This window comes from Rhinopithecus roxellana, chromosome 7 (assembly GCF_007565055.1).
Source record: "Rhinopithecus roxellana isolate Shanxi Qingling chromosome 7, ASM756505v1, whole genome shotgun sequence".
Taxonomy (NCBI): domain Eukaryota; kingdom Metazoa; phylum Chordata; class Mammalia; order Primates; family Cercopithecidae; genus Rhinopithecus; species Rhinopithecus roxellana.
The window spans coordinates 55,874,434-55,898,540 of NC_044555.1; the positions used below are offsets into that span (position 1 = coordinate 55,874,434).

The window sequence follows — 24,107 nt, forward strand, 5'->3', positions numbered from 1 at the left end:
CAGTGCACCTAGATCAGCAAACAGTGAAGTTCCAAGTCTATATAAGCTTCCCTACACACTCATAACATTCATTTAGTATTTTATTCTTACACTTTTAATCATATGCATACATACAACCAGCCATTGCCAGAACTTTGAGGAAATCTTGTAGCATGAAAGATAGAAATGAAAACAAAAAGGGAAAGTCAGCCTGAAGAAAATGATTCATTGAGAAAAAAATACTTATAATTAGTAATCCAAGAGAGGTATAATATGATACTGCACTCATGGAACACTGACAAGATGCTTTTTCAAAGGAACATTAAGAAAACAAGGCCAGGTGCAGTGGCTCATGCCTGTAATCCCAGCACTTTGGGAGGCCGAGGTGGGCAGATCACTGGAGGCCAAGAGTTCGAGATCAGCCTGGGCAACATAGTGAGACCCCGTCTCTATTAGAAATACAAAAAAATTAGCCAGACGTGGTGGCACAAGCCTGTAATCCCAGCTACTCCGGAGGCTGAGGCACAAGAATATCTTGAACCTGGGAGGTGGAGGTTTCAGTGAGCAGAAATCGCACCACTGCACTCCAGCCTGGGTGATGGGGCCAGATTCTGAAAAAAAAAAAAAAAAAAAGAAAGAAAGAGAGAGAGAGAGGGAGGGAGGGAGGGAGGGAGGGAGGAAGGAAGGAAGGAAGGAAGGAAGGAAGGAAGGAAGGAAGGAAGGAAGGAAGGAAGGAAGGAAGGAAGGAAGAAAAAAAAGAGCTCTAGGGAGCTAAAATCTAACAGCAATAATGACAAAAATCAATATAAAAATTCAAAATCTAGAAAGTAGAGCAAAAATACAGAGATAAAAATTACAAGAGAAAAAAATGAGAAATTTAGAGACAGTCCAGGAGTCCTCAACAAATACAGATGCTCCTTGATTTACAACTGTGTTATATCCCAGTAAACCCACTGTCAGTCGAAAATATTGTAAGTTGAAAATGCATCTAATACACCTAACCTACCAAACATCATAGCTTAGACTAGCATGGGCATTTTGTAGACATGATGGAATGCAAAAACACAAAACACAACATCCAAAAATGCTAGCAACACAGTACACTGTAGAGTGTCTGTTGCTTGCCCTCATGTTGTGTGGCTGACTGGAAGCTGCAGCTTGCTGCTATTGCCCAGCATTACAAGAGAGTATCATACAGCTTATTGCTAGCCCGGGAAAAGATCAAAATTCAAAACTCAAAGTACAATTTCTACTGTAAGTATATTGCTTTCACACCATCATAATATCAAAAAACCATAAGTCAAACCATCATAAGTCAGGGACTATGTGTATTAGCAAACCAAATCCAGCCATATATAAAAAGAATAAAAGCCATGACAAGGCTACTCAGAACATTTTACTTGTATTTATATTATATTACATATCCTCAAGTACCACTTCTTATAATATTAACTTTAGAGTTTTCTTGAAAATTTAATGATAACAAGCATTGAAATTAATCCTGGGAATGCACAACTGGTCAAAAATAGAAATCAAATCAATGTAATTCACCATATTAATAAACTAAAAAAAAAAGAAAACCATATGATCGTCTCAATAAATGCAGAAAAAGCATCTGACAAAATCCAAAATCTATTACTGATAAAAAGTTCTCAGCAAAGGAAGAATAGAAAGAAAACTCCTCAACCTGACAGAGTTCATATATGAAAAATCCTCAGCTAACATACTTAGTTGTAAAAGACTAGATGCTTTCCCTCTGAGATCAGGAACAAGGCAAAGATATCCATTCTTACCACTTTTCAACATCATATTAGAGGTCTGGCCAGTGCTATACAGCAACATCAACACAAGCATCCAGATTGGAAAGGATGAAATACAACAGTCTCCATTCACAGCTGACATAATTACATACACAGAAAATCACAAAGACTCTAGAACAAAGCTCCTATAACAAATCAGTGAGTTTAGCAAGGTGAGAAGATACAAGGGCAATATGTTGACACCAATCATATTTCTGTACGCCTGCAATGAATAACTGGAACTTGGTTTGCAAAATACCACTTATAGCACCAAAAAAAAGAAAAGAATGAAAAGGAAGAAAAAAATATGTAGGTATAAATCTTACAAAATATGTGCTGGAGCTACAAAACGCTGATGAAAGGCACTAAAGAGGACCTAAATAAATGGAGAGAAATACTGTACTCATTGACTGGAAGGTTTCATATTATGAAGCTATCAATAGTCCACAAATTAATCTATAGATTCAATGCAATCATAATCAAAATCTCAGCAGGACTTTTTGTACATATTAGCAAGCTGATGCAAGAATTTATATGGAAAGGAAAATAAACAAGAATAGCCAAAACAATCTTAAAGAAAGAACAACAAAGTTAGAGGACTCACATCACCTAATTTCAAATTTTGTTACAAAAATTTAGTAATCAGTCTGTGCGCAGTGGCTCATACCTGTAATCCCAGCACTTTGGGAGGCCAAGGCAGGCGGATCACTTGAGGTCAGGAGTTTGAGACCAGCCTGGACAACATGGTGAAACCTCGTCTCTACTAACAATACAAAAATTAGCCAGGTGTAGTAGTGGGTGCCTGTAATCCCAGCTACTTGGGAGGCTGAGGCAGGAGAATCGCTTGAATCCAGGAAGTGGAGGTTGCAGTGAGCTGAGATCATGGCACTGCACTCCAGCCTGGGTGACAGAGTGAGACTCTGTCTCAAAAAAAAAAAAAAAATACAGCAATCAAGACCATATATTTGTGAGCTGATAGACACATAGATCAATGCAAAAGAACAGAGTCCAGAAACTGGCCAAACATATATGGGCAATTGATTTTGACAATGGTGCCAAGGTAATTTAATGGAAAAAGAGCAGTCTTTTCTACAATTAGTACTGAAACCACAGGGTACCAATAAACAAAATAGAAAAAAAAAAACTTTGAGCCACAACTCACATATACCCAAAAATTAAGTCAAAATGGATCACAGGCCTAGAGATAAACATAAAACTATGCATCTTTTACCAGAAAACGTAGAAGAAAATTTTGTGATCTTGGATTAGGCAGAGTTCTTAAATACAATACAAAAAACATATCCATAAATGAAAAAAAAATGATAAATAGGACTCATCCAAATTAAATCCTTTCATTCTGCAAAAGACTCTGTTAAGATATTAAGAAGATAAGCACCCAGAAAATATTTGCAAATCACATATCTCACAAAGGACTTGTGTCCAGAATATATAAAGAACTCTCAAAACTCAACAATAAGAAAACAAACTACCCAATTAAAAAACAAGCAAAAGATCTGAACAGACAAATAAAAACATGCAAAGATGTTAAACATCATTAGTCATTATAGAAATACAAATTCGAACCACAATGAAATACCAGTACACACCTATTCAAATGAGTAAAAGATAAAGAAAACTGACAATACCAAGTGCTGACAATGATGTGAACAAACTAGCATTCTCATACATTGCTGGTAGAAATGTAAAATGGTAACAACCACTTTGAAAAATAATTGGACAGTTTCCTTCCTTCCTTCCTTCCTTCCTTCCTTCCTTCCTTCCTTCCTTCCTTCCTTCCTTCCTTCCTTCCTTTCTTTTTCCTTTCTTTCTTTCTTTTCTTTTCTTTAGATGGAGTTTTGCTCTTGTCACCCAGGCTGGAGTTCCGTGACACAATCTCAGTTCACTGCAACCTCCACCTCTTGGATTCAAGCGATTCTCCTGCCACGGCCTCCTGCGTAGCTGGGATTACAGGCATGAGCCACCACGCCCAGCTAGTTTTTCTATTTTTAGTAGAGATGGGGTTTCACCATGTTGGCCAGGTTGGTCTCGAACTCCTGACCTCAGGTGATTCACCCGCCTCGGCCTCCCAAAGTGCTGGGATTACAGGCATAAGCCACCACGTTTGGCCTAGGCAGATTCTTATAAAGTTAAACATACTTTTCTTTTTTTTTTTTTTTTTTTTTTTGAGACGGAGTCTCGCTCTGTCACCCGGGCTGGAGTGCAGTGGACGGTTCTCAGCTCACTGCAAGCTCCGCCTCCCGGGTTTATGCCATTCTCCTGCCTCAGCCTCCGAGTAGCTGGGACTACAGGCACCCGCCACCTCGCCCAGCTAGTTTTTTGTATTTTTTAGTAGAGACGGGGTTTCATCGTGTTAGCCAGGATGGTCTCGATCTCCTGACCTCATGATCCGCCCGTCTCGGCCTCCCAAAGTGCTGGGATTACAAGCTTGAGCCACCGCACCCGGCCAAGTTAAACATACTTTTCATATGACCTAGCAATTCCACTCCTAAGTATTTACCCAAGAGAAATGAAAACTTATGTTCACATAACAACCTGTTTTATGAATGTTTTACAGCAGTTTTGGCAACATTTATTCATAACCACCAAAAACTGGAAATAACCTAAATGTTCTTCATCTGCTGAATATATAAACTATGGCACATCCCATACAATGGAATACTACTCAGTAATAAAAAGTAAGAAGTGAAATAAAACAGATCCAAAGGGCTCTATTTGACTCACTCTATGGCTTATTTATATGACATACTGAAAAAGGCAAAACTCCAGGGGTCGAGAACAGATCCACGGCTACCACGGTTTCAGGTCAGGGAAGGGGTTGACTACAAAGGGATAGCATGAGGGAAGTGTTAGACTGATGGAATCTTTCTGCATCCGGATTGTGGTAGTGCTTCCACAACTCTATACATTTGTCAAAACTCAAAGCATTGTACACCAAAAAGAATGAATTTTTGAAACAAATATATATTTAAATAGCATGCCTGCATGCGGTTCTTTGCATTATGTGATAACTGCAACATTATCTCAGGAATAAAATATATAATTATTTTTAAATTTACAAAAAAATTCTAAAAAGCGTTAGTGGTGGGCCCAAGGGGTAGAAAGGGAAGAGCAGAATATATTTATAAGCAGAAAAAAGGGGCCTCAGTGGAGAAATAAAGTAGATATGCAAGAAAGGAGCAGTAATGAATTGAACAAAGCTGTGAAAGAAATGGAAGGGAACAGAATCAAGCACAGAAGCGGCCAAGTTCTAAGTATCTTTCAAATCATAAATTAAGCATCATTACCTCCACAAAGCCTTCCCAGGAGCCCCAAAGTGGAAATTACCTTTTCCTCCTCTGAAACTCCACATCATTTTAAACATACTGTCTGATAACTCTTCCTAATTATTGTGAGATAGAATTATTAATACTTTACATGTCTTATCTCCTGTTCCTGCCCCAACAACCCACTAGATTATAAATTATTTGAAAGCAAAGTTTCAGGAGCAATTTATACTTCTTCCTCCACAGTGCCTTGCATTGTGCTTTAAATATAGTAAAAACAAAACTGCAAAACCCACAATAAGGATGTTGAGTAAATAATGCAGAGAGTAGTAGTAGATGGTCTACTGATTGATTCTTGCATGTGATATTCCTTGTATTACAATCCAGTATAATGACTTTTGCACAATGGCACTTTTGTTATCAAACGTATTCAGTTATGGATTCATCTGAGTCTTGAATTTGAAGCAATAAATGTTCGAAAAAATGTCAAGGACATCAGTTACTTACAAAAATATATTTAAAAGTTCACCTTGGCCAGGCGCAGTGGCTCACGCCTGTAATCCCAGCACTTTGGGAGGCTGAGGCGAGTGGACCATCTGAGGTCAGGAGTTCAAGACCAGCCCAGCCAACATGGCAAAACCCCGCCTCTACTAAAAATACAAAAATTAGCCTGGCATGGTGGCACATGCCTGTAATCCCAGCTACTCGGGAGGCTGAGGCAGAAGAATCACTTGAACCTGGGAGGCAAAGGTTGCAGTGAGTCAAGATTGCACCATTGCACTCCAGCCTAGGTGACAGAGCAAGAGTCTGTCTCAAAAAAAAAAAAAAAAAAAATCACCTCAGGAAAGACCACCCATTCTAATTCCCTTGAAAAGTTATAGAAAAAGCAGATGGCTCTACAAGATTGGGGGTGGGGGGTGCAGGGGGTGCATTAGGCTCATTTTAAGTAAGTCAAAAGTATAATTTAAAAAAAAAATTCTGGCCAGGCATGGTGGTCTCACGCCTGTAATCCCAATATTTTGGAAGGCCAAGGCAGGAGGAGTGCTTGAGGCCAGGAGTTTAAGACCAGCCTGGGCAACACTGCAAGACACTTTCTCTACAAAAACTTAAAAAATTAGCCAGGCATGGTGGTGCATACCTGTAGTCTCAGCTACTTGGAAGGTTGAGATGGGAGGATCGCTTGAGCCCAGGAGGTCGAGGCTGCAGTGAGCCATGGTTGGGCCACTGCCCTTCAGCCTGGGCGACAGTGAGACCCTGTCTCAAAAAAAAAAAAAATTCTGAGGTACATGCATTTAATGTGCAAGTTTGTAATGTTCAATTATATCAATGACCTGTTTTTTCTTTCTGTACATATGCTTACTCATCTTTCAATGATCTTATTTATTTCCATGGAGTTTAGGGATAATAAGCCATATGTAGATAAAATATTATCAGTCTACTGAACATATCACTGAATTGCATCATCGATGGCATTATACTCAGTTACAGAGCATTATGAATTCATCTACTCTCATTTTGTCACTGATATACTCATTTTGGATATGATATACTCAATCAGTATATCACGCACATGTAAGTGAATTTACTCTGTAAAACTTTTAGTGTAGGACCTCTTTTCCTATGATGATACACTTCCAGCATTAAAAACGTGGAAATTTTGTTACAAATAGTAAGTTAAGTACCACATAACAATTAAGATATAATTCATTAGTACTTCCTTAAAAACAAAACAAAAAGACTGTCCTTCAGAACATGCCAAGGAAAGAATTTTTTTCTTTCTATGAATGAATGAAACATGATATGGGAATGAGTTGTGCACATCCCACCCCCCAAATTCATATGTAGAAGCCCTAACTTCCAATGTGATGATATTTGGAGACAGGGCTTTTCAAACCTAAGTACATCTCTATGATGGGATAGTGCCCTTATAAGTAGAGACAGTGGCCGGGCGCAGTGGCTCACGCCTGTAATCCCAGCACTCTGGGAGGCCAAGGTGGGCGGATCATGAGGTCAGGAGATCGAGACCATCTTGGCTAACACGGTGAAACCCCGTCTCTACTAAAAATACAAAAAATTAGCCGGGCGTGGTGGCGGGCGCCTGTAGACACAGCTACTCGGGAGGCTGAGGGAGGAGAATGGTGTGAACCTGGGAGGCAGAGCTTGCAGTGAGTCGAGATTGCACCACTGCACTCCAGCCTGGGCGACAGAGCGAGACTCTGCCTCAAAAAAAAAAAAAAAAAAAGTAGAGACAGCACTCTCTGTCTCTCTCTGTGTATCAGTCTCTCTCTCTATCAATCTCTCTCTCTCTCTCCCCCCCGCCCTGCCATGTGAGGACACAGGGATAAAGGCAACCATCTGCAAGCCAAGAAGAGAGCTCTGACCAGAAGCCAACTATGCTAGCACCCTGTTTTTAAGCCACTCTGTCTATGGTGTTTTGTTATGGCAGTCCAAGCTGACTAAGACAAAAACATATCAAGGAATTTGGAGACAAAACCCTAAGCAATTCAGCACTTTATCAGTGAAGTACTGCAGGAAGAGGAATAGATAGGATGCAGGAGAGGGGACACTGAGGTATATACAGCCTGGCCCTTTTACTGACTTCATATGAGACCCAGAACAAGTTGGTCTTTACTTTGTAGTTTGGCTACAGATTCTGCATCTATATAATTACAGGACTGGATAAGCTACTCTGACAGCCACTGCACAGCACCACTCCCACCCTCACTTTAACTATGACTGTACCTTGAAACTGCAGTCACTAACGACGCTGCAGTGACTAGGTGAAACAGGAAGAAATAATCACCGAAGGGAGCAACAAGGAGAATAACAAAATGTCGTGCATAAATTGCAACTCTAGCATGACAGAATGCAAAATGTATAACTGAGATAAACATTTATGAAATCTGCTTCAAAAACAAAGATCAAAATTGAATACTGGCCGGGAGTGGTGGCTCATGCCTGTAATCCCAGCACTTTGGGAGGCCAAGGCAAGTGAATCACCTGAGGTCAAGAGTTCGAGATCAGCCTGGCCAACATGGCAAAATCACATCTCTACTAAAAATACAAAAGTTAGTTGGGCATGATGGTGCCCACCTGTAGTCCCAGCTACTAGGGAGGCTGAGGTGGGAGGATCACTTGAGACTGGGAGGCAGAGGTTGCAGTGAACCGAGATTGTGCCACTGCACTCCAGCCTGGGTGACAGAGTGAGACCCTGTCTCAAAAAAAAAATTGAATACTGCACCACCATCACCATCTCTTTGTACTAAAGCTTAAGATGTACAAAAAAAAAAAAAAAAATGCAGATACAACAGAAAGTGAATGCTGCGACTACACAAAGCACAGTGGTCATTCATGTCCTTCCTACTCTTTGTTATAGTATACAATGATTTTTTTTCCAAGATGAAGTATAAGGAAGCATATAATTGCATAGGGAAAAGAGAATGTGAGATACTAACCCCGGACATAATAGTGCTGTCAGCAAGGCATTTGTCTTCCACTTAACACCTCTAAATGCTAAGGAAGTAAAAAACAGAACAGTTACTTTAGCAACTTGATTTAGTCCACTTTACAAATACTTTAGAGTAATCAAGGCAAAATTACATTTTCATAGGTCGGCTAAAATTCCCCCACGCATTTTTTTTTTTTTTTTTTTTTTTTTTTTTACTTTACAGCCTTTTAATTTCTACATTTAACACAGCAACTTCCTGGAATAATAACAGTTGAAATGCTTACTCTTATACATTATAGCAGACACATATCTAGCACGGGTTCCCAGAAGGACCCATAACACAGTGGCACAGGTCATTAAAGCTCCTCCATTGGCAGGGGAAGGAAAACCAAGGCAGGACAGACCTAAAGGCACAAAAATGAAATAGAAAACCAGCAACAATAATAGTTTCAAAAGTACATGGGACTTTATAAGAAATTAAGCACAACCTTATTAAGACATTATATGAAACAGCACACAGGGAAATTATCTAATGGGAGTACTACAAGCAAGGGATGCTACAAGCAAATGTTATTTGCTTGGCTAAGTACTTGACACTTTCTCTTAATGAAAAGGTCTGATTTTCCATTCAAGGTAAGTAGAAGTAAGTTTTCATAAGTTGAATTAGTCTTCATTTCACTGTCTAAATCAAAATTACACAAAATATCTCCCCCTTTCCCACTTCAGTAGTCACTCCAAAAACAGCAAGTCTTTTTTCCCCAAAGAAATTTCCTTCTGTTTCCTTTTATTCAAGGTGAGGAATGAAAAAACTCAAAGTGAGACTTGGTCTCAGGAAAATATAACCCTAAAAGCTGATTTTTGAAATTATCATTGACATCTGAAACACCTAATGAGCCATTTCTTACAGCAGCTTTGTTTACGAAAATCACTACTCTGGCTATCGAAAACTGACAAGCTCCATTTTTAGTTTATAAATGAAGGCCCTAGGGTTCATCAGCCATTGTGAGCCCACTACAGATGCCATTCCACTTATACACTTAAAGACCAGCACTTAGGCTTGCTGTAGCATTTCAAAATGCTAGCTTTTGAATCATGAACTCCCTTAGCCCACTTAAAATATGATTCTACTCACATACTGATTTTAAGAATGCATTTATTTTGCAAAGCAAGGAATATACGTATTGGAGTTTACAATAAACTATTCAAAACTAAAGAAGCTGTGGAAGGTGCTTGATATAGGAAGATACTTAGACTCATATCCTTAATTTGAGAAGACAGAAATGTAAATACTATGAAACGCAGATTTCCATAAACTTTGGGGTATAATTTTCCAAGTCCCTTTGTACAAAGGAATCAAAGTTTAACATATGCCGGCAGCTTACTATGCATGTTTAAGACATATCTGAGTGTACTCATTTAAAGTAATAAAGGTCATAAACAAAACTTGTGTTCCTTGACCCAGAAAGGCTGACAGCAACATTGTGTTCTTTGGGGGCCTGAAAACAACTGCATGAATCATCTTCCAGCCAAGCCCCTACTGGGCATCCTCCTACACATAAGAAAGTCTCTAATAAGCATACAAGTTACTATGACAGAAAGTTACAAGACCTCTGAAAGTTAGTTGAAATGGAATTTTCCTTTAAAGGCAGACTAACCAGAAATTAGTGGCTCATTATGAATTTAGCAGGTCTCTGGAAGGTACATGATCCTGCCACGCAAATGAATCACTGCCTTACTCGAAGTTCTGCATCCGAGGGAGTGTGTTAATTACATAAAACACACAACTAATTTACTTTTCATGAAGAAAGCAAAATGATTTAACCTACATAAGGAACTTGACCAATGTAATAGCAATTAAAAATTGACCAATACACAAGTGGTCACAAGAGTTAAAACAGTATAAATAGTATAACCTATAGTATTTTGCAATGTTTGATATTGTTATCTCATACTTCCAATCAATGAAAATCTTTAATAATGATATTTTGAGAGTTCAGAAACACATAAAAAATGATATAACCAAAAAGCTGATAATAAACAACTCTCTAATAAATCTCCCTGTTCTTTTAAAAAAATTTACTCAACTCTGTACTTTCTGATTTGGTATAACATACAAAATCACTAGGCATAAAAAATGTGTTGTATTCAAGGTGCAATACTCTAAGTAGAAATATAACATTGATGAAAACTGGGCAGAATAAGCACTTAAGTATTTGTTGAATCAAATACATGCATTTTGACTTATGGGAGAATTCATCTTATTATATCTGATAGTATCTTTATGGAAAGTCCTTAATATGATGTTAGCCACCGTTCCAGATAAGAAAAGAATAACAATAAAGGAATTCACCATAGTAGAAAATTTAAGAAAGAAAAAAAGAGAAGTTAAATCTCAAAATTTCCTAATTGAGCACTGAGAAAAAAATGCATGTACATATAAAAGAAAGACATTCAAATTATCATTATGTCAATCAGTTTTCTAATGTTAAATTTCAATTAGTGACTGAATGCATCAATATATTAAGTGAACTTAAAGTTAAAGCAACACTATTCTTAAGGTTATTTTTAGAAAACTTTAAGAGTACCTTCTCAAAGAGAAATAAGAAGAAGTAAATAAGATCTGTAACACAAACTTAGTTTGGGAGCATGGAACTGACAACCTAAGTTCAGGAGACACAGGTTGAACTAATGGCTGACTGGCTTCTTAGCCAACGGATCAAGGCCATAGTCTTTAACTCTATTACTCTATGAGCGTCAGGGCAAAGATCCCAAGGACCACTTATCTATATCTACCAGTTCTTACTGTTTCTAAAACTAAAACTTAAAAACTATCCCCAAAGCAAAGCCAATGCCTTCTGCCATCCCATCTCCCCAGCCAAACCCATACACACCCAAAAAAGTTTCACCAGAATCTATGAAAAGTCCAGCACTGTTTTAGCGAGATGCCAATAAGAAGATTGACGTCTAAATGTCTGTTAAATGTTGTAAGTAAATTAAGTCATCACAGAAACTGAAATACAGTACATTTGTTGTTACATTACTACTACTAGAAATTAGCCCTCATAATCCATCTAGAGGCCCTTCACTTTCACAACCCCTTTGGAGAAACCATTTAAATACATTGTATCTGAGGAGACTTCTGGGTGGTGACAAAATGGGATTGGAACTGTTGCCCAAACAGAAGCCTCTCTGGAAAAGCTACCATAGGAAGAAGCAAGAGGACAAAGAGGAGGAGGAGGAGAAGGAGGAATAATAGGAATAAGGAAAGGAGAGGAAGGGTATTTTCATTTTAAAGTCAGTGGGAGTATAAGGAGCATCATCATTCCAGAAGACCATGCTCATAGTATCACAACATTCCTTACTTTCACTTTTTTAATTTTTAATTTTTATTTTATTTTTAGAGACAGGGTCTCTCCATGTCGCACAGGCTGGTCTTGAACTACTGACCTTAAGTGATCCTCCCACCTCGGCCTCCCAAAGCCCTGGCATTACAGGTGCGAGCCACCACACTGGGCCCTTACTTTCATTTTTACTTTTGTAATCTCCTTTGACCCATGATTGCTTTATTACAGGATATAAAGACAACAAGGAATAAAATACTATACAGACAAATTAATTTCTTTTTGACCAGCTTCTCTGTTCAGTCTCCTAAGTTACTAACTTCACATCCTACTCCCACTCTCAGCATTTTATCACAACCCAAATCATTAATTATGTTATCAGTTGGTCCATCCCTCAGTCAGTCCATCCCATGTGAAACGACTCTTTCTATAGTCATGGACTTCTAACTCTGTGGCTTCATCCTGTTGAAGATTCCTGAGGAATCAAGTCCTTTCACTCTGCGTCCACTAGAATGTACCTTCAGGCAAGCAGAAGCCTCCTCTGCCTTATTCACTGTTGAGCTCAGAGCATACCATAGCATCACAATAGGGACTAAAAAGAGTAAATGGTCCTTCACTAGCAGACATTATTTCCATACCATCCTCTCCTCTATATGATCTGCCTTGATTACACAGCCACTTGAAGTTGTGGGTTTGTCATAAGAAATCCTTTCACCCTTTTCTCACCCCTTCCCAGATTTTTATAACATCCCTACCTTCCTCTACTCCAGCTGGTTACTATTTTTCCTAACTCTCTACTGTGCCTGAACTTTTTGAACCCACAAACAAAAGCTTCCGTTCCATTTTATTTTTCATCTCTTGCACAGTGTCAACTTCCACAGTCATATCTCACTGACTCCCCACCCCAATATTCATTCCATGCAGACGTAATATCTCCATGACATTTCAGGTTGCTCTTTCCCTTCAGCATAAACATTAACATATTTAAAACACATTTATCTTTTTTTCACTGTGTATGTGGGGAGTGGAAGGGACAAGAGGAGAGAGGAAACTACAGTCACAGAGAAGGAAAAAGATGTAACCCAAGATCATCTGTGATAACAAAATATGTTAATTTAAATATATGTATTTACATTTCTACCTCAAAATTACTTACTTTTTGCTACATTAAGTACTTACCTAAACCACTGAATATTAGTATGAGGCACAGACTCCAAAATCTAATCCCACCTAGAAGCCCACTTGACAGTTTTGTTTTCCTAAAATGGGAATATAAAATCATATAACCAAACATTAGTTGAGTTTTTGCTGGTTATAATCCTAAAACCAATGGAAAAACGATTCTGTGTGTACCTTCTCCATTTCTTTACTTCTAACTTCATGGAATGATGTGATCTACTTTGACATTTTTTAATTTTCTTTTTTGTTTTTGTTTTTTGTTTTTGTTTTGTTTTTTTTGAGATGGAGTCTCACTCTGTCGCCCAGGCAGGAGTGCAGTGACACCATCTCAGCTCACTGCAGCCTCTGCCTCCTGGGTTCAAGCGATTCTCCTGCTTCAGGCTTCTGAGTAGCTGGGATTACAGACGTGAGCCACACCCAGCTAATTTTTGTATTTTTAGTAGAAATGGGGTCTCGCCATGTTGGGCAGGTTGGTCTCGAACTCCTGACCTCAGGTGATCCACCCGCCTCATCCTCCCTAAGTGCTGGGATTACAGGTGTGAGCCACCGTGCCTGACCTTCTCATTTTCATTTCCTAATATTCTACCTAATTTAAAAGAGACTAGGAGGAAATAATTCTAGCTTGCTACTCTTCACCAATAATAGCATCTCTTTGCTACTACTTTTTTGTAACCCTAAATCCACCCCATACTTCATTTCATTTTGTCCCTTTTGTCCTGATCATATTTCCATCTGCAAAGGTACACAAAGGTATATATAATGAGAGTCACTGTAGCTTTGTTTGTAAATTTAAACCTAGAAACAACCAAATACGCCCACCACAATGAGAATAAACTATGGTAATCCATGCAAATAATATGCAACCATTAAAAAGAATGATGTACATCTATAAGTGACAATATGTCTATGAAATAGCATTAAGTGAAAAAAGAAAGGTGAAAAGTATGTGTGGCAAGATTCCACTTTTTCCCAAGGATATGATATACATATCTTGTAGGTACAAATATTTTTCTGGAAGGATAAATAAGAAAAAATAATGCTTATACTGTTAGATGGAGAGAGTAGGAATTGGAGGGTAAAGGAAGGGAGAAATTTACTTATACCTTTTCTATTTGGTTTGAAATCTTCACCATACACAAATATACAAATGTTATTGATATTATTACCTAAATTCAACTAAAAGACAACTTGCTTCACTGCAACCCACCAACTCCACCCTCTGCAAACAGGTTTGTTATTAGGGTATTTTGTTTGATTATAAAACCTTGTTTAACTACTTAACCCATCATTTGTTTTTTGTTGTTGTTGTTGTTTGGTGGTGGTGTTGTTGTTGCTGTTGTTGTTGTTGTTGTTTTGAGACAGAGTCTTGCTCTGTCGCCCAGGCTGGAGTGCAGTGGCACAATCACGGCTCACTGCAGCCTCAACTTCCCGGCTCAAGTGATCCTCCTACCTCAGCCTCTCAAGTACCTGGGACCACAGGTATGTGCCACAGTGTCCAGCTAATGTTTTAGTTTTTTTTGTAGAGATGAGATCTCGCTATGTTGCCATGGCTGGTCTTAAATTCCTGGGCGCAAGCAATTTGTCTACCTCAGGCTCCCAAAGTGCTGGGATTACAGGCACAAGTTACCATGCCCTGCCCATTTCTTATATTTTGCATTTTTTGTATATTAAGTATTTTGGTGGTGAGTGCCTATTGTCCTAGCCACCCATGAAGCTGAGTTGAGAGGATCACCTGAGCCAGGGAGTTTGTGGCTGCAGTGAGCTGTGACTGTGCCACTGCACTCCAGCCTGGGCAACAGAGTGAGACCCTGTTTCAAGAAAAAAAAGATTTTCTTTTATGTTGTAGTTTTCAGTACTGAAAAAAACATAAGAAAACACAATTATGAATGAAGTTGTTTCTGCTGATGTGTGATCAAATTCAACTTGTCAAGAGCTTTAAGATATTGCCAATATATTATTATCTTTTTTTTTTTTATTATACTTTATGTTCTAAGGTACTGTTCTCTCTCATAGGTGGGAATTGAACAATTAGATCACTTGGACACAGGAAGGGAATATTATTATCTTAAATGATAATCCCCGGCCACACACGGTGGCCCATGCCTGTAATCCCAGCACTTTGGGAGGCCAAGGCAGGTGGATCACCTGAGGTCAGGAGTTCAAGACCAGCCTGACCAACATGGAGAAACCCCGTCTCTACTAAAAGTACAAAATTAGCCAGGCGTGGTGGCGCATGCCTGCAATCCCAGCTACTCAAGAGACTGAGGCAAGAGAATAGCTTGAACACAGGAGGCAGAGGTTGCGGTGAGCCAAGATCGCGCCATTGCACTCCAGCCTGGGCAACAAGAGCGAAACTCCGTCTCAGAAAAAAAAAAAATTATAACCCCCAATAAATACTTAAGCCATTATTGCAGTGTTATTATCCCTCAAGTCCATGGCATGATCTTAGCAAAAGAAAAACACAGGCACAGATTGACCAAGCTATGCTTGAAATATCTTTGGATTTTTTTTTTTTTTTTTTAATGAAGTTTGGGGCACATGAAGAAAGTCACTATATGTTGTTTTTTTTATTTTTTATTTATTTTTTTATATGTTGTTTTTTTTAAAAATAAAAACCCAAATGAAAGATTTTAACTAAAATGAGTTTTATAGGAAGGAAAAATAATCCAGAAAAAAAAAGATTAAAGAAACAAAAATTTGGAAAAAATTATTACGAATTTTTTTTATCTTTTTATTTTTATTTTTTGTGACAGGGTCTTGGCTCTGTCACCCAGGCTGGAGTGCAGCGGCTCAACTTCCCGGGCTCAAGTGATCCTCCCACCTCAGCCTCCCAAGTAGCTGGGACTACAGCCATGCACCACCACTACTCTTAGATAATTTTCATGTTGCCAGCGCTGGTCTTGAACTCCTGGCTCAAGCCATCCTCCCACTTCAGCTTCCCAAAGTACTGGGATTACAGGCGGGAGCCACTGCACCCGGCCTAAACAAAAATAAATAAATAAACAAATAAAAACATGAGAAAAGCCTTTTTAAATTGGGCTTTAATCCTACAATAGATTTGAGGTAAATCCTGACGAGCACATGACCATCGTTAACACTACCAATGACGGGACAGGTTAGCATCATGTGCCTCCTCATGTATTCCTACCAAGAATGCAGGCATCTGGTCATGAGGAAACATCCTTAAGACTCAAGATGATAGTCATCATACAGAATGTAATGTCTGTACCCTTTAAAAATTTCAAGGGTATGAAAGACTAACGAACTTAGTCTAGATTGCAGGAGACCAAAACCATAATCCTGGATAGGACTGTGAACCAGAAAGGGAAAGAGTAACACTGTTGACCAGCTGGCAAAATCTGCATGGATGGATGTGGATTGGACAGTATTGATTCCTGATTTGGAGGGTTGTATGCTGGTAGGAGAGAGACCTCGTTTTGAGGAAGTACCCTCTGGAGTGTTTAGGGGTGATTAGACAACCTCTAGCTCTCAAAAGATTCAGAGAAAGACTAATGATAATGCACACCCACACAGAAGAATGAACAATGAAGCAAATGAGGTACAATGTTAACAGTCGGGGTATCTGGCTAAAGGGACTACTGGAATTCTTCGTACTGTTCTGGCAATTCTTCTGTAAGTCTGAAACTGTTTCAAAATCAATTATTTTTTAAAAACCTATAAGAAAATAATAATTTATAGAACTGATAAATCAAAAGGTAAACACTTCATGAACGAACTTAGCCATCTATTAAAATATTGTTGCATTTTTCTAGGAACTCCTTCTTTAAAAAAATATTTTTGCAACAGTAAAATGTGAGTTATTTTGTGACCATTTGAATTACATGCACCTCTTTACCAGCCTATCCATTGGTTTAACCGAGTTAATTCATATCAAGTCATAAACAAAAACAGAGCAATACTTTCAAATATGCAGTATGAAGTTTGGATTTTAAGTACAAAGAGAGACAGGGCAATCTGCAATTGCTATACAGTCATTTTTTTGCACCAAACATTGCCATCTACTGGAAATAACAGACCACAACACGTATTACTCTTCCCTAGGAAAGTAAAAAATTGTTTAAAAATCGTAAGGCATATTTGAGAACGAAATGACAAATACGAAAAGATAACTAAGTGGTAGAAACTATTTTAACCCATTTAAAATGAATGAATTATGCTGCATCTTTACATTCTAGAGTTTCAAAATCTTTTATAAGACAGCAATTCTCATAAAATCATATGAGGTAAACAGGTGTCTAACGTTGGTAATAATGGAGGCACAAGAAGCAAATGTAGAAACATACAAGACTTCTTGATCCACGACACAGTACCCTATGATAGGTCTCATTCAATAAAAATTCATGAAGGGGCCGGACGCGGTGGCTCACGCCTGTAGTCCCAGCACTTTTGGAGGCCGAGGTGGGTGGATCGCTCGAGTTCAGGAGTTTGAGACCAGCCCAGGAAACATGGCGAAGCCCCGTTTCTACAAAAAATACAAAAATTAGAGGGGCATGGTGGCGCGCGCCTGTGCTCCCAGCTACTTCGGGGGCTGAGGTGGAAGGATGGCGTGAACCTGGGAGGTCGAAGCTACAGTGAGCCGAGATCGCGCCACTGCACTCCAGCCTGGGCGACAGAGTGAGACCCTGTCTAAAAAATAAAATAAAAATTTAAATTTAAAAATAAAAAATTCATGCAGGGACTCAAAAAAGAAGCCGGCTGGCAATTCTATCTTCTAGTCCAGTTGTTCTCAACAAGAGGAGCAGCACCCTCTAGGGGGCAGAATGAGAATGTGCGGCGACGCTGCTGGTATTGAGGAACGGAGATGTCCTGCAAGGCACAGGGAGACCCACACGATGGAGAACTGAGAACTGTACAGTGTCTTACAACTCTTTCAACTGCCCCACTCAACTTTCATGTGGATGCAAAACTGCGTATGATTACCTGAGCCTAGATTCTAACTCAGCCACACCTTTATTTTATTTTATTTTATTTTATTTTAATACAAGGCCTCTGTCTGTTGCCCAGGCTGGAGTGCAGTGGTGCAATCACTGCTCACTGCAGCCTCGACCCTCCAAGCTCAAACGATCCTCAAACCTCAGCCTCCTGAGTAGCTGGGACCACAGGTGTGCCACCATGCCCAGCTAATTTTTTCTTTCTTTCTTTCTTTCTTTTTCCTTTTTTTACAGACAAGGTGTCACTCTGTTACCCAGGCTGGTCTTGAACTCCTGGGCTCAAGTAATCCTCCCACCTTAGCCTCCCAAAGTCCTGGGATTATAGGCGTGAGTCACTGCACCCAGCCCTAACTCCCTTTTACAGATAAAGTATTTTTACACGGTTTCGATATTCGCTGATATTTTTTCCCAAGAACACAACTACCATGTCAATTGAAGGAAAATGGTACTATGTTTGGCTTGGAATTTTGCCAAAATTAATCATTTAGAGTTATGTGGTATTTGAGCCACCAGTGCATACTTTTTTTTTTTTTTTTTTTTTTTTTTTTTTTTTTTTTTTGAGACGATGTCTGCTCTGTCGCCCAGACTGGAGTGCAGCGGCACGATCTCGGCTCACTGCAAACTCCACCTCCCGAGTTCACATCATTCTCCTGCCTCAGCCTCCGGAGTAGCTGGGACTACAGGCGCCCGCCACCATGCCCGGCTAATTTTTTCTGTTTTCAGTAGAGACGGAGTTTCACCCTGTTAGCCAGGGTGGTCTCGATCTCCTGACCTTGTGATCCGCCCGCCTTGGCCTCCTAAAGTGCTGGGATTACAGGTGTGAGCCACCGCGCCCGGCCGTGCATACTATTTTTATATGCATGTGTTGTCACATTTACAAAAATTATACCCACGGATGCAAGCATCTGACAACGACTGAAATATACACCTATTACAAAATTTATTAAAAGTTACCTCCCTTTTGTTTCTCCTTTATATTGTAGTTAGGATGTTATATTGATGTTTGTTGAAACTATGTATATAGACAAGTTTCATTATCTCTGACCTATTAGCATCATTTTAGAATAGTAAAAGGAGAGTTATAAACTATTTGTTATTAAACGAGGACATGGCCGAGCGCGGTGGCTTACGCCTGTAATCCCAGCACTTTGGAGGCCGAGGAGGGTGGATCATGAGGTCAGGAGTTTGAGACCAGCCTGGCCAACATAGTAAACCCCATCTCTACTAAAAATACAAAAAAAATTGCCAGGTGTGGTGGTGGGCGCCTGTAATCCCAGCTACTTGGGAGGCTGAGGCAAGAAGAATCGCTTGAACCTGGGAGGCAGAGGTTTCAATGAGCAGAGATCACACCACTGCACTCCAATCCAGGTGACAGGTGACAGTGCGAGACTCTATTGCAAAAAAAAAAAAAAAAAAAAAAAAAAAAAAAAGGACATCACTGTGATTGGGTTGAGAATTACCAATCGAGTTCAACTCCTTCAATTTATTATGGTGAAACTGAGATCCAGAGGGGAAATTTTGGAGTTCTCAATTCAGTTAATGGTCCATGCTGCCTGAAAATCAGAAATACATTTTCCAATAAAAGCAATGCTCTTATTGGAAAAAGCAATGCCTTTTTTTTTTTTTTTTTTTTTTGAGACAGAGTCCCACTCTGTCACCTGGGCTGGAGTGCAGTAGTGCAATCTTGGCTCACTGCAACCTCCATCTCCTGGGTTCAAGAGATTCTCCAACCTCAGCCTCCCGAGTAGCTGAGATTACAGGACCCCACCACCATGCTGGGCTAATTTTTGTATTTTTAGTAGAGGTGGGGTTTCACCATGTTGTGCAGGCTGGTCTTGAACTCCTGACCTCAGGTGACTGCACCTGGCCACAATGCTTTAAATTTAGCTAGAGTCCCAGGCTAGCCAACAAATGGAGCTTATGTAACTCAACTATATAGCTAACATTAATGTGATTACAACGAAACCAAAAAGTCTTTGTTTGGTGATATAAAAACAGTACATTTTTGGCTGGGCGCAGTGGCTCACACCTATAATCCCAGCATTTTGGGAGGCTCAGGTAGGTGGATCACCTAAGGTCAGGAGTTCAAAACCAGCCTGGCCAACATGGTGAAACCACACCTTTACTACAAATACAAAATTAGCCGGGCATGGTGGCGCATGCCTGTAATCCCAGCTATTCAGGAGGCTGAGGCAGGAAAATCGCTTGAACCCAGGAGGCAGAGGATGCAGTGAGCCGAGATCATGCCATTGCACTCCAGCCTGGGCAACAAGAGTGAAACTCTGTCTCAAAAAAAAAAAAAAAAAAAAGACGGTACATTTTTAAAGCAAAAGTATTATGAATAGAAACACCTTATCATGGCATTCAATAATTCATAATAGACATTCAGTGTTCATAATTCATAATAGGCATTCAATAAATTCATAATAGGCACTCAGTTCATAATAGGCACTCAAGAAACATTTATTATATAAATTGATAAACAAAAGGTCTTCACTCAAATGTTAATCTTTATGACTCATCCCTCCTGAACAAATGTATTATAAATTCCAAATTTTACACCCATTTGGGAACCTGTATTATTTTCTGAAAACATTAAAGTGCACTTTCAAGACAGTTAATTAAAAAACAAAATAGGGCCGGGCGTGGTCACTCACGCCTATAATCCCAGCACGTTGGGAGTCCGAGGTGGGCGGATCACCTGAGGTCAGGAGTTGGAGACCAGCCTGGCCAACATAGTGAAACCCCGTCTCTACTACAAATATAAAAATTAGCTGGGTGTAGCAGAGGGCACCCATAATCCCAGCTACTCAGGAGGCTGAGGCAGGAGAATTGCTTGAACCTGGGAGGCAGAGGTTGCAGTGAGCTGAGATCACACCACTGCACTCCAGCCTGGGCAACAGAGGGAGACTCCATTTCAAAGAAAAAAAAAAAAAACAGGCCAGGTGCAGTGGCTCACACCTATAATCTCAGCACTTTGGGAGGCTGAGGCAGATGGATCACTTGAGGTCAGGAGTTCGAGACCATCCTGGCCAACATGGTGAAACACCATCTCTACTAAAAATACAAAAATTAGCCAGGCATGGTGGCCCATGCCTATAGTCCCAGGTACTCGGGTGGCTGAGGCACAAGAATCACTTGAACCTGGGAGGTGGAGGTTGCAGTAAGCTGAGATCATGCCACTGCACTCCAGTCTGGGTAACAGAGTGAGACACCGTCTCAGAAAAAAAAAAAAAAAAAAAAAAAAAATTCAAACTAAAAATTATTATATTGCCTCTGAACTTCTCTGTGTCTAGGCTTGATCAGGGGCTCAGACCCACAAGCTCAGCTGATGATTATAGGCTTTGGGTCCAAACAGCAGTTTGCAGGTGACTGCAGCAAAGTGGTAAGACAGGTACAGGAGAATGGAGATCGTAATCCGGGTGACTGAGGAGCCACAACTGTTGCATGGCTCTGACATCTATAAGTTGTTCATCATGCGCATAGAGTTCAGCTTCCTGTTCACGTTCCCCAACCCCAACCCTGTGTCAGGATTGCGTCTCCTCTCTACTGGCCACATGAATGTCTTTGTGTGCCATAGCCAGGCATGGTGGTGCATGCCTGTAATCCCAGCTACTTGGGAGGCTGAGGCACCAGAATCACTTGAACCCGGGATGCAGAGGCTGCAGTGAGCCAAGATCACATCACTGCACTCCAGCCTAGGTGACACAATGAGACTCTATCTCAAAAAATAAAATAAAATAAAAAGAAGATGTCTTTGTGCACCAGAAGCACGTCTAAGACAGTGTATTTCTCCCAGTCAAGGGCCTAGAATCAAACAGAATCTGGTGAAATTTTCTGTATTGGAAATGAGAAGCAGCAAAAGGCGGGGGTGGGGTGGGGGGAACATGTAGAAGCACAGAGGAAAGGGAACAGATGCTACACACGAAGTGGTTTAGATCCATGCCAATATGGCAGCCACTGGTCATATGCAGCTCTTCAGCACTTGAAACGTGTCTGGTCCTAAGGGGATAAGCTATAAGTGAAAAATACGCACCAGATAAGATATTTCTGTGCCCCAAAAGTGCTATATAAACACTGTACTCTAGTGAATGAATATGTTTCTCACAAGGATATGTGTTAGCAGTTCTGAAACTACATGTATGCTAGGGTTGAACAAACAAGTCAATGCATCATAGATGATGAGAGCCAGGTTTCTCACTTTCAGGGAAAGAAATTACAACTAAACCAGGGGAGAAGGCTAGAAGAAATGCTGTGGTGCTGGATGAGGGTCTGAGATACCGTATGAACTCATGTTTATTTACTTATTCGCTTTTATATTTTTCCATTAGCAGCTAGCAAGTAGTCTGTAGGATGATACTACAGGCTGTAGGGTGTACAGTCTATAGGGTGATACCTTGCCACTGTAAGAATAACCAGTTTCCCCAACACTCATTCACCTACAATTTTAATATTCATTGATCATATTGACCTGAATCAATATTTAATTGGAGGTCAAAAAACTAGTGATTTTCAAATTCTATCATTCCCACTGAAATAATTCAATAAGTGATGACTAGGTACCCAGCTAGTTGACAAAATCCTTCATAGCCCATAATGCAGGTTAAGTTATTTTATACTGATAGTTACCAAGATATGAAGCTTTGCTTCTCATTTGCACACTGAACGTTTGAGGTATGTTGCAGGTTCTGTAGGATTTTGTGAGCTACTCTGAGACACAACCACCATGGGTACCTGGGGTAGCCAAAATGGCATCCACAATGGGATCTAAATGCTACCCTAAGAGAGTACTCCAGGCCAGGCACAGTGGCTCATGCCTGTAATCCCAGCACTTCGGGAAACCGGGGTAGGTGGATCACTTAAGACTAGGAGTTTAAGACCAGCCTAGCCAAAATGGCAAAAGCCCATCTCTACTAAAAATACAGGGAAAAAAAAAAGCCAGGCATGGTGGCTCATGCCTGTAATCCCAACTACTTGGGAGGCTGAGGTGGGTGGATCACCTGAGGTCAGGAGTTTGAGACCAGCCTGGCCAACATAGTGAAACCCTGTGTCTACTAAAAATACAAAAATTAGCCAGGCATGTTTGATCACACCTGTAATCTCAGCCAGCTACTCGGGAGGCTGAGGCAGGAGAATCGCTGGAACCCAGGAGGCAGAGGTTGCAACCAGGCGAGATCGCACCACTGCGCTCCAGCCTGGGCAACAGAGCGATACTCTGTCAAAAAAAAAAAAAAAAAGGAAAGGAAGGAAAGAAGGAAGGAAGGGAGGGAGGGAGGGAACTCCAGAGTCAAATACGTTTGTAAAATGCTGAGTTAGGCTCAGTCAAGACATTTCTTTATTATGAATGAGATTAGGAGACTTTTAAACACTTTACTAATGTGTTTTCTAAAGCTGAGAAAGGAGGCAGTAGAAAGTAGCATTTTCCAAACTTATTTGACTAGACTAGTGTTCTACATAATGCACTTTGGGAAATGTTGATGTGCACCATTATAATTTTTTTTAAAAAAAAAAAAAGCATTTTTCCGGCCTGCGTAATTCACCCACTTTCCTTTCTGCCTCTACTGCCGCCATAGTGCCCATAAAGAAGCTTGTGGCGAAGGAGGATAAAAAAAAAAAGAAGAAGCAGGTTTTGAAATTCACTCTTGATTGCACCCACTCTGTAGAAGATGGAATCGAGATGCTGCCAATTTTATGCAATTTTTGCAGGAAAGGATCAAAGTGAGCAGAAAAGCTGAGAGTCTCGGTGGAGGGGGTATGACCATCGAAATGAGCAAGAGCAAGATTACTGTGACTTCTGAGGTGCTTTTTACCAAAAGATATTTGAAATATCGCACCAAAAAAAACTAAAGAAGAATCACCTGCTTGATTAGTTGCACATAGTTGCTAACAGCAGAGAGTTAGGAGTTACATTACTCCCAAGTTAACCAGGATGCAGAAGAGGAGGAAGATGAGGATTAAAATTCACTTATCTGGAATATTTTGTATGACTTCCTGAATAAAACGGGAATCAAAAACAAAAATAAAGCATTTTTCAAACCAAGACAAGAAAATAAAGAAAGAGCACTCTCAGAGATATATGTCATTACTCTCCCTTGCACCCTCCCCCCAACTATAACAGCCACGTT

General features: G+C 40.0%; 1 pseudogene; it reads right to left on the minus strand.

The window, feature by feature from the left end:
* Positions 1–24,107, minus strand: part of LOC104682813 — a 60,359-nt pseudogene that overhangs the window by 26,914 nt on the left and 9,338 nt on the right.